Source organism: Myotis davidii, unplaced genomic scaffold (genome assembly GCF_000327345.1).
Source record: "Myotis davidii unplaced genomic scaffold, ASM32734v1 scaffold314, whole genome shotgun sequence".
Lineage (NCBI taxonomy): Eukaryota > Metazoa > Chordata > Mammalia > Chiroptera > Vespertilionidae > Myotis > Myotis davidii.
The window spans coordinates 470,748-482,522 of NW_006285780.1; positions in this window are offsets into that span (position 1 = coordinate 470,748).

Below are 11,775 nucleotides of genomic sequence, written 5' to 3' on the forward strand. Positions count from 1 at the left end.
CCGGTTTTGGCCACACTGAGATATTTTAACTGTGTACCTGTGACATATGGCATGCCTTTCAAAATAGGTATAAAATTGTGGTGGAAATCAGGGTAATAGTTGCATACATGAGCCCCAAGACAATTAACAAGAAGTGCATGTTTAGTTAAAGGTTACAATCCAATGCTTTCATTTACTTGTCGTATTTCTGTCACTATAAAAATTCTTACAATGGGAACATATGTTTAATAGTTGACTACCTATGACTCAACTATTTAAAACTGAAATGTATAATTTCAATGCACTCTTAATATTTTAATGTCAAAATATAAATTTAATAACAAGACAAAAAACAGAAAAGTCAAATATTTAAGCCTTATATGTGTTTAAATAATATCTGGAGAAACTACTCTCTATGGGCTGTTAAATGGTTTGTTTCAAAGAATAGGCCAGTAGTTATACAGGTGTATTGGTGATTATTAAAATTTTGGATAAAATAGAATGTTTATATAAGTTTCTCATATAATGTGAAAGAATTTTAGAGATAGAGACAGTTAGGGAAAGGGGGATCCATGGAGAAGAATGAATATATGATGGGAGGAGATGCGGAGATGGCTCCAAGCTGCCACATTGTTTACAAGAATGTTACAAGATAAGGGGAAGAAAAAGAGAGGGGCACCAGGTGAGCTTTGAAACTTTGAAACTGATGTCATGCAGAAAAAAGGAGGAAAGTAGCCAATTAGGAAAGCATGGGGACATAAAATAAGGAATGGTCAAATTAGAAAGTGTCATGAACAGACAAAGAAGCTTCCAGCAGTTATAAACCTGTAGGCAAAGAGACACAGAGGACTGTTTTTTTTTTTCCCATTTTAGAGAGAGAGCACATTTTTTCCCATTTGGGGGAATTTGTATACACTTGCAATAAACTTCCACACGGTTACTTAAAATCTTTTAGTCTGCGAATTTCAGTATTCATAATTCGTAAGACAGAGTCCCGGCTTGCCATTCAGGGTATCAATATTATTCTGCTTGAACTCCTAATCAACAAGATTATCGAGTCAGAAAATTAATGGTTTACTTGAATCTTAAAAATAGGAAGGTTATTTATGCCATGTTCTTTCCTATTAATAAACTAGAAGCCTGTTGCATGAAGATTAGCGCAATAGGCCTTCCTTCCCCTGGCTGCCGGCACCGGTTTTCCTCCAGCACCCAGGACCCAGGCCTTTGGTCCTGCCACAGTGGAGAAGCCAAGCCTTGAGACTAGGCTTCTCCCCTCCAGCTGCAGCAAGGCTTGGCTTCTCCACAGTCTTAAGTCTTAGTCTTCACTCCAGCGGGAGCCTTCACTCTTCACTCAGTGCCTGCATATGCATATTAACCGCCATCTTTGTTGGATTAATTTGCATACTCATCTGATTAGCTGGTGGGCATAGTGGAGTGACACCAATTTGCATGTTTCTCTTTATTAGTGTAGATGTAATATGACTTTAGAGAATGTAAACAAGATTTCAGAGAATGCTCAACTTTCTAAGGGCAGCAAAACTTTTCAACATTATGACAGGTCCTTAGCATTCAAATACTACCACGGTACATACCAAACAGGAAGACTCTCTAATGCAGCAGTTCTCAACCTGTGGGTCACGACCCCTTTGGGGGTTGAACGACCCTTTCACAGGGGTCGCCTAAATACACCCTGCATATCAGATGTTTACATTACGATTCATAACAGTAGCAACATTACAGTTATGAAGTAGCAACAAAAATAATTTTATGGTTGGGGGTCACCACAACATGAGGAATTGTATTAAAGGGTCACAGCATTAGGAAGGTTGAGAACCACTGCTCTAATGGAAAGTCATTCCACAGCTCTTAACTTTAGATTTCACTCCAAGTAACAAAACTTGGCTTGAGTTATACAAGACATTTAGAACAATAAACTCCTTTTCAAAATATTCAAATCACCTTCTGTCCAAATGACCTCAATTAGTGGAGTCTTACTATACAATAATTTACATATATCAAGAATTTTTAAGAAAGGAGATGGAAATCCCCCCAATATATTGAATTTTGATAAAATGCAAACAGGTTTGAATGTATTCAGGATGAACATCACAGGCCACTGGTAAAAGAAGATGCAAAAATGACTTTGGGATAGCCACCAAGTTTGGAAGGAGTCATTAGGCTATCACAGAGAAGGAATTGATATTTTTTCAAAATTAAAAATTAGTTTGGGTTGAATAAACTAAAACAGAAAACATTTGATCACAAATAATTAGCTAGGATAACATAGAGGTTATCATGAAAGAATAGGAACTAAATCCATTTCTTTAGAAGGCTAATCATTAAACTAAGCAACACTACTACTTACTTTTCTAAACTAAGATAATACTTGTGTGCTTGAGTCTGTAATACTTGTATTTTTAATCTAATTTTATAAATACAATATGCTATTGTATTTATAGCATTGATATCTAGAATAACATTGAGATTTCAATACTCATTTCAATATCAATGAAGAATCAATTTAAAAATCTCACAATATGGAACTCATAACTTAACAAAAGGAAGATAAACAATCCAACTAAAAAATGGGCAAAAGACCTAAATGGACACTTCTCCAAAATGGACATACAGAAGGCCAAAAGTCATATAAAAAATGCTCAATGTCACTAATCATCCGAGAGATGCAAATCAAAATGACAGTGAGGTACCACCTCACACCTGTTAGAATGGCTGTCATCAACAAATCAACAAACAACAAGTGCGGGCAAGGATGTGGAGAAAAGGGAACCCTCATAGACTGCTGGTGGGAATGCAAACTAGGGCAGCCACTGTGGAAAACAGTTTGGTGTTTCCTCAAAAAAATTAAAACTACTATTTGACTCAGTGATCCCATTTCTAGGAATATATCCCAAGAATTCATAAATACCCATCAGAAAGAATATATGCACCCCTATGCTCATAGCAGTGCAATTTACAATAGCTAAGATTTGAATACAGCCTAAGTGCCCATCTGCAGATGAATGGATTAAAAAGCTGTGGTACCACTCTACAATAAAATACTACGCACAATGAACTCTTACCATTTGCAACAGCATGGATGGACTTAGAAAGTATTATGCTAAGCAAAATAAGCCAGCCAGAGAAAGATAAGTATCACATGATCTCACTCATATATGGAATCTAATGAACAATAAAAACTGATGAACAAAACTAGACTCAGAGACATAGAAACATTGAACAGATTATTAAATCTCAGAGGAAAAGCAGGGAAGGGTGTGGGGGGAGATCAAACAATGTACTCATGTACCTATATGTATAACCCATAGTCATAGACAATAGGGTTTTGAAGGCTTGGGGGTTAAGGGGGAGAGAAGGCAAAGGGAGGAAAAAAAGGAGATATGTAATACTTTCAACAATAAAGATTTATTTAAAAAAAAGGAAAATACCTTAAAATAAAGGAGGAGCGGAGTATTAAAGATTAAAGCAATCAATTCTCAGATGTTATTATTTCACTCACAAATAGCTTAATATGTATCCCTAACAGATTAAGGGGTGTTGTATGTTCTTTTTTTAGCATAATCATACTTCTAGTTATAAGACAAATAAGTTCAGTGGAGGTAATATACAGCTTGGTGACTACAGTTAACAATACTACATATAAATTTGAATGTTACTAAGAGAGTAGAGCTTAAAAGTTCTCATCACAAGAAAAAAGTTGTAACCCTAACCAGTTTGGCTCTGTGGATAGAGCTTCGGCCTGTGGACTCAAGGTCCCAGGTTTGATTCCATTCAAGGGCATGTACCTTGGTTGCGGGCACATCCCCAGTAGGGAGTTTGCAGGAGGAAGCTGATCATTGTTTCTCTCTCATCAATGTTTCTAACTCCTTATCCCTCTCCCTTCCTCTCTGTAAAATAAGTCAATAAAATAATAGTTTTTTAAAAAAGAAAAAAGTTGTAACTATGTGAGGTGATGGATGTTAATTAAATGTATTGTGATAATTATTACACTACTAGAGGCCCAGTGCATGAATTCGTGCACGGATGGGGTCTGGCCAGCTTGCCCCAATGGGGGCCAATTGGGGGCCGGGCCAACGGGGGAGGTGGGGAGGGAATATGGGAGGTTGGCCTGCCGGCCCTGCCCCCAATCGTGGGCGCAGTGGTCGATCAGGGCTGGGCCAGGGGGAGGGGCTGCAGGTTGTTGGTTGGCCTCTCCTGCCGCTGATTGGGGTGGGGGGGGTGATCGGGGCCCCCATCAGGTCGGTTGGCCGCTGCAGTGCCCTTCATAGCGACAGGTTGTTCCAGTTGTTTCGTTGTTCTGGTTGCTAAGCTTTTATATATATAGATATATACACATATTGAGTCATTATGTTGCACACCTTAAACTAATACAGTATTTTATGTCAATGCTATCTGAATAAGACTGGGAAAAAACAATCATAATACTGTATCTAATAAAATGAACAGTAATTTTCTAAGATTAGTTTAAAAAATAAAGTCTCACAATATAAAATTTGTAATCTCTTTTATACAATCACATTCATGTTTCACAAAATTTTTGGTATAACTTACAGTAATTTTGGTGAGGTTTGTTTTATGAGTTTTGTTAATTTAAAAGAAAATATCACTGAAATTAAAGGTGCATACATTTCAACTTCACTACATTTTGTAACTTTGTCTCTTCAGTGTTGATTTTGTACAACTTTTTGTCTCACCACTGTCAACTCAACTTCTGTCTTAGGAATTTTAGTGTAAAAGTAAAATTAGTGATTAAAATTTTGCCTCAGACATTTTGTTAGGATGTGGAATGTTTCATTTGTTTTTCTCAGAAATATGCCAAGTACAGGAAATATTTTGTCTATTCTTTTTTTTAAATAAATCGTTATTGTTGAAAGTATTACATATGTCCCTTTTCCCACCATTTCCCTCTCCCCACTCCCTCCAAGCCTTCACCAGCTACTGTTTGTGTCCTTGGGTTATGACTTCCAAAGGACAGTTTTATGATTCTAAAACTTGTCGGAGGCATCAATTATTTTATAAAAATGAAAAAAAGCTTTCTCAGTCCTAGACTGTTTTCCCCAATGCTTCTCTGGAAAAGGTGAAATCAGAGTTATTATTATCAGGCCAAGCTCAACGCAGAGAATTTCCCTAAAAGAAAATCAGTCTTGGACATTCAGTAATTCACTGGTTCACAGACATATTTCTTTTATTTGTATCTACTCCATAATGTTAAAGCTTAATGAACATGGATTTATGAAAGTAGACTCTGAGAATAATATAGCAACCTTGATAATCAAGGATGATAATAACAATATAATATTAATGGCATATTCTACTTCAAAAGCTGATAACACAATGGCATAGAAATAAAATTAATTATAAAGAAAAGTGAAATGTATCATAATGAAACTATAGACACAGTGCTATGGGAACACAGGTCTTATAGGGTGTCACACCTATAAGTATACACATGAATTCTCATATTTGTCCTAGAATCATTCATCCTTTCCATCAAAAAGGTGCATCATGACAGAGAGATTCTTAAACCCACACACCTAACACTCACTGGACTCTCCCCTGACCATATGCTGAAGAGCACTGAAGATTTTGTATCAGGGGCAGACTATCCAGCAGATATTTGATAGTTCCTTATCAATAATGCCAGGGGGGCCCGCCCAGTGTGGCTCAGTGGTTGAGCATTGACCTATGAACCAGAAGGTCACTGGTATGATTCCTGGTCAGGGCACATGCCCAGGTTGCAGGATCTATCCCCAGTAGGGGATGTGCAGGAAGCAGCCAATCAGTGATGCTCTCTATCAAAAAAAATGCTAGGGGGCATTAGTGCCTCAAGTTATCAATGGTTGGATGTAACTCAAGACAGCATATGTTAAGAAAAAAAACTATTTCCCTGTTGGCCATCTGATTTGTTGTCCATATATTCTGTGTGAATTATTACAGTTAGAATCCATAAGTTTATACCATTTATCAAAGCTATCAATGATTGAGAAGAGCAGTTAAGCTTGAGTTTATGAACAAATGTCTTTTCATTAATAACAAAAACACACAACAAACTGTACCAATTGAAGCATTATGTATGGTTCAACATTAACAAAGGCAACTTTCTCAATGTTACCTCAGGGGATGAGTCACAGTAGTTAAAGGACCATTTTGTTCTCTGTAAAGACAACAAATAAGCAGTGCCATGGCAACTAAATGTACAGTTCCTTGTGTACACAGTTATGTAGTTCACGCGTCCCTCAGAACCTGGAGAAGCCACAAAGTATAAATGTGCTCTCATATCCTTGAAAGCATTTGTTAGAATATCACTGATGTGTTTCAGTAACATTGGTTGTGGGTTACAAACAGGGGGATGCTAGTCCAAGAGAACACTTCATGCTGCTCCCCTAAGAATAGCTCACTAAAGATAGTGTTTTTTCCTATTAACTCTGGGCTCACATGCCTTTGTGGGCCTACTTGGGTGAAATGGAGCTGAGAATGATCTGGAATAATGTGTTGGGACACTACCACAATCCAACAGCTCAAAGTAGGACCTCACTAATCCAATCACCAACCCTTTCACTAATCCACAATAAGACCATGATTATGAATTTATTTTTTTCCCCAAATACGAAGAGAGAGTTTGCTGGGTAGTTTGCCAGTGCCAATAACATTGCATACCACAAGCCAATCTAGAATGATATTAAGGAAATGGGGGTTAAATTATTTGAGAAATAAATCTGCAGCACAAACAGAAACGTTCTTCCTACATGAAAGCTAAATATGGTAATCAGAAAACAGAAACAATGCTTTTAAGACCTAATTAATAAATGACTTTGTGAAAGAAATTCTTTTGATTAGTGACACTGGAATTCTTTGAATTGGCTACAGCACCTTAATATAAATTGCTTCCTCTACCCTAAACCTTGCCCCTTACCTCTCCTTTGTAGCATTGTCCACATTTTAATCAATTACTAATTTCTGTAATTATTTGGTTAAAATATCTTTCCCCCAATTAAACAGACACTTGGTTTCCTATTTATTCATTGTTACCTACTTAACACTGTTGCTTGGTTCACAGAAGTACTCAAATCTTATTTTTTGGAAAATAAATAAATAAATAAACACAAAAAATTTTTGTGGTCTCTTTCTCTGGGGCATATCTCTTAGATAATTAATTATGTTTAATAATAACTTAGCATCATAAAAACATTTTATAGGCATTGTATTTACATTCTATATTTTATAGAATGTATAGAATATAAAATATTTCACAATTAGTTCTTTTGGTTTTAAGTTATGAAAACGAATTTGAATTAGTTTTAGCAAAAGGGAGTTTATTCAAATGCACAGGCCCCCAGGACAGGGATGCAGCTGAGTGGTGGGGTGAAGTGGAACCTCATCCAAAAACTATAGAGAAGCCAGAAGCTGCTCTTCAAATTTTAACTCTACCTCTCTCCATATATTTGTTTCATTCTTTGCTCTCTCTCTCTCTCTCTCTCTCTCTCATATTTTTTTTTCTTTTTTCTCTCTCTCTCTCTCTCTCTCTCTCTCTCTCTCTCTCTCTCTCTCTCTCTCGGCTTTTTCTATTTCTAAAACCACATGTCAGAAAATAGTTCCTGCCGCCCAGCTGGTGTGGCTCAGTGGTTGAGCATCGACCTATGAACCAGGAGGTCCACATTCAATTTCCAGTCAGCGCACATGCCTGGGTTATGGACCCCATCCCCAGTGGGAGGCGTGCAGGAGGCAGCTGATCAATGATTCCCTTTTATCATTGATGGTCTATCTATCTCTCCCTCTCCCCTCCTTTCTGAAATCAATCAGGTATATTTTTAAAAAATAGTTCCTGCCAACATGTGAGTTTTGCATCATTTCTTCTTAACAGTTCAGAGTTTCACTGGGTGATCATTTCTCAGTTCCAACTCCCAAATCCTGAGAATCTACTCGGATCAGCTCAGCCTGGATGCAACCTCTGGCTTCATTGCGACAGATGAGGTGGAGGGGATCACCTTGTAAATAATGTGGTTGCTCCCACTGTAACCATTCAAAAGGATGTGGCAGAAGGAAAAGCCAGTTCCCAGAAATATGGGCGTGCAGAGGGATGCATGAAGAATAAACCTGGTAACTTCTACCTGCATTGACGCCCTTTCAATGACCTCTTATTATGGGCTGAAAAATAGCAGGCATTGAACACTTGGTGGAGGGAAAATAGCTGTATCTCAATATGAGTAATTTCTGCCTTTCAGTGAGAAACACAGTATAATGAAGGCAATGGAAACAGAAATTTAACATTTGGGAAGCAGCTCTCTGACGCAATCCATTCTTCTCTATACTTTGAAACTATTTTCCCTTATCCAATATAATAAAGACCTAATATGCTAATTAGACTGAACACTTGAATAACCTCCTGGACAAAGCTGGGACTGCCAGGCCCGGCTGAGGCTGTGAGCAGCTGTGAGGGCCAAGCCCCTTGCACGAATTTCGTGCATCAGGCCTCTAGTGTATTTAATCTAATAAAAGACAAAAAGGGTAATTAACCATACCTCTGCTCTGCTTCCCATTGGCTAATCAGTGTGATATGCAAATTAACCGCCAAGAAAGATGGCGGTTATTTTGCATATGTAGGCACAATGATGGGAGGAGAAAGGGGAAGGATGGTGACTGGAAACCCAGGCAGCAGGCAAGAGCCAGGGAGCAGGGCGGGGGGGGAGGGCCCTGTGGGCCGCCTTTGCCCTGCCTCCCAGCCCTGGATCAGAGAACCGGGCTGCCTTTACCCACCTCCCAGCTGGTGATCAGAGAAGCTGTAGGCAACGAATCTCACAGCAGGAAAAGGCGGCCTGCAGCCAGCTCCCTTGTGTGCCTGCCCTTGGGTCGCCGTGGCGATCCCACAGCAGGAAAGGGCGGCCCCACCCTGGCACAGCTCAAGGGAGAGTACAATACGCAGTGGAGGCCAGGAGCCTGAGAGATCAACAGAGAGGGGCGCCTGCTCCAAGCCTTCACGGGGTGGTTGGGGGCAGGCCCCCAGCAGACACACACACACACACACACACACACAGCGCCTACTCTGAGCCTCCAATGTGTCTGGGGGCAGACCCCCAGTGGGGACACACACACACACACACACACACACACACACACACAGCAACTGCTTTGAGCCTATGTGGCTCAGCTGGGGGCAGGCCCTAGCAGGGACACCTCCTCTGAGCCTCTGCTGCCAGGCTGTGGCCATCAGTAGGACATCCACTGAGGGCTCCCGGACTGAGGGGCAGGCTGGGCTGAGGGAACCCCACCCCCCAGTGCACGAATTTCGTGCACCAGGCCTCTAGTAATAATATAATAAGATGGTATGTAAGAGGATTTTTAGAATTATTCTCCTTATGAATATGTTGAATCTATAATAAATTTAAGATAGGAGTAGAGCTACCAATATCCTGGGCATTTAGCCATAATATTGACTAATCTCTTTAGAAAATGGCAATAAAAGCAGACTAACATCTTACAAAGTGGTTATGATGGGGACATTTCACAAATTAGGAGTGGTATGGCCAGAAAAAGTTGCTGCTCTGTCCTTTCAAGTCAGAAGCAAGGATAATCACAGAGATAATTATCTTAGCTTTTCAATAATAAGCAAGGTATCCTGTAATCATTCTATCACTGATTGACTTTCACTGGTATTGATTTTAAAATACTTTTTTTTTCATATAGAAACTAGAAGTGACTTTCAAAGATAATAAGATCTCTTGGAAATATGACATTACCCCAATGACTTCAATAAAAAGAGTATTAAAAGTCTAAACAAAGACATTGTTCCTACTGACAAATTAAATGACACTCAGAAATATAGAATTATATAGTTTGAAGATATCTTAGAGAAATGATGAATACCCCTTTATTTTTATAGACATGAAACCTAAAGTTCAATAATGAGACACTTATCCAAGATTCAACTACTTTTTTTTTTTAATCTTTTTTTAAAAAATATATTTTATTGATTTTTTACAGAGAGGAAGGGAGAAGGATAGAGAGTTAGAAACATCAATGAGAGAGAAACATCGATCAGCTGCCTCCTGCACACTCCCTACTGGGGATGTGCCCGCAACCAAGGTACATGCCCTTGACCGGAATCGAACCTGGGACCCTTCAGTCTGCAGGCCGACGCTCTATCCACTGAGCCAAACCGGTTAGGGCTCAACTACTTTTTTAAGGTACTTAATCTAAAAATGTTACTGTCTAAATATCTTTAATACCAGCTAGTCTAATGGTAAGAACAGGTAAGTTTAGCTTAATGAATTTATAATTAAATGATAAATCACATTTTAATTCAGGCAATCAAAATAAAATTTATTGAGATTATTTTTCAGATTCATTTATGTTTTCTTTTAAAAAGTTGTGCTCTTACAAATTATATACAAAATAACACATTTTTACTAAAATTTTCTAATTCTTAAATTGGTACTATGTCAGTGGATTTTTAGAGCAGGGGCAGGCAATCCGTGCCTGCATTTGTAAATAAAATTTTATTGGAACACACCCATGCCTATTTTTTCATGCACTGTCTATGGCTGTTTTGGCGCTGTAAAGGCAGTGTTAAGCAGTTGTGACTGAAACTGTATATACCACGAGGCTAAAATGTGTACTATCTGATTGCTTTAGAAAAGTTTTTGGATCCCTGTCTTAGGACTTGTTTTCAAATGGCCATCTTTGTATCATTCATGGTTATTTCATGAGTATAAATTAATGTACCTTAATTATTCTAAAACTCTTTCACTATAAAATGAATATGACATGAATGTATCTAGTAATAAAAATAGGCAAGCTTTTCTAGTCATAGAGAAGATTTCAATCACCTATAGACTTTTAAATATTGATTTGCTTATATTTCTCATATAGAGAAAAAATCCTGCAGGCAGCTCTTGAAATGGAAACAATGGATGTTACTATAAAACATGGATGTTGCAGAAATTACTTATGCCCAATGATCTTCAAACTGTCATTGCACATTTGAAATAGTAACCAAAATATTTTAGAAATTTTAGAATTCACCTTCCCTAAAATATGCTTTCGTTTATGTCATAGGTCCCTATGGGCCACACATCTATCTAGTTGAGAAACAATAGAATAAAATCCTTTGTTATTCAGAGGATGTATGTTTGAAAATTAATGATTTATACTCCAATTCATGAATATTCTTATAGATTCCTACTATGAGGCATGCTCTAGCTAACCATTGGGGCTACAAAAAGGATTAGACATTGAGTTTCCTTTAGCAGCATTGGCAATTGTTTTGTACTTTGCACTTCCTAAACACTTCTAAGGCGTTATCTGGCTCAGTTAGCTCACAGAAGCTGCAGCTCAAATGCACTGCAGTGGAATTCTTCTGTAATGAATTCATGTTTGTAGGATGTGTTGGATGCCAATATTTTCTAGTAAACCAGGTGTTGCTTTTACCACAAGATTATTTCTTGGCACCAAAACACATAAAATCTTAGCTTCTTGAATAATTAAAAATATCGATAGCCCTCCATTTTAGAGCTTGGGATAAGGTGGGAATCTGTTTTCTTTTTCTCTGAGCTTTACTATCAAGAAACGGCAGAGCAGAAGACTTGATGTCTTTCCAAAATGTCAAATGGCATTTCAAGGTCAAGTAAGACTGTTTTCACCAAAGAAGCCAAGGCTGTGTGTAACATCACAAAGAACTACCAAGTAAAACCATGGGCTGCTTGATATGGATGGGATCTTACAAATCATTTTACAGCTTATGAGGAATATGTCAATCGTGTGAGATCAGAGACAATTCCACGG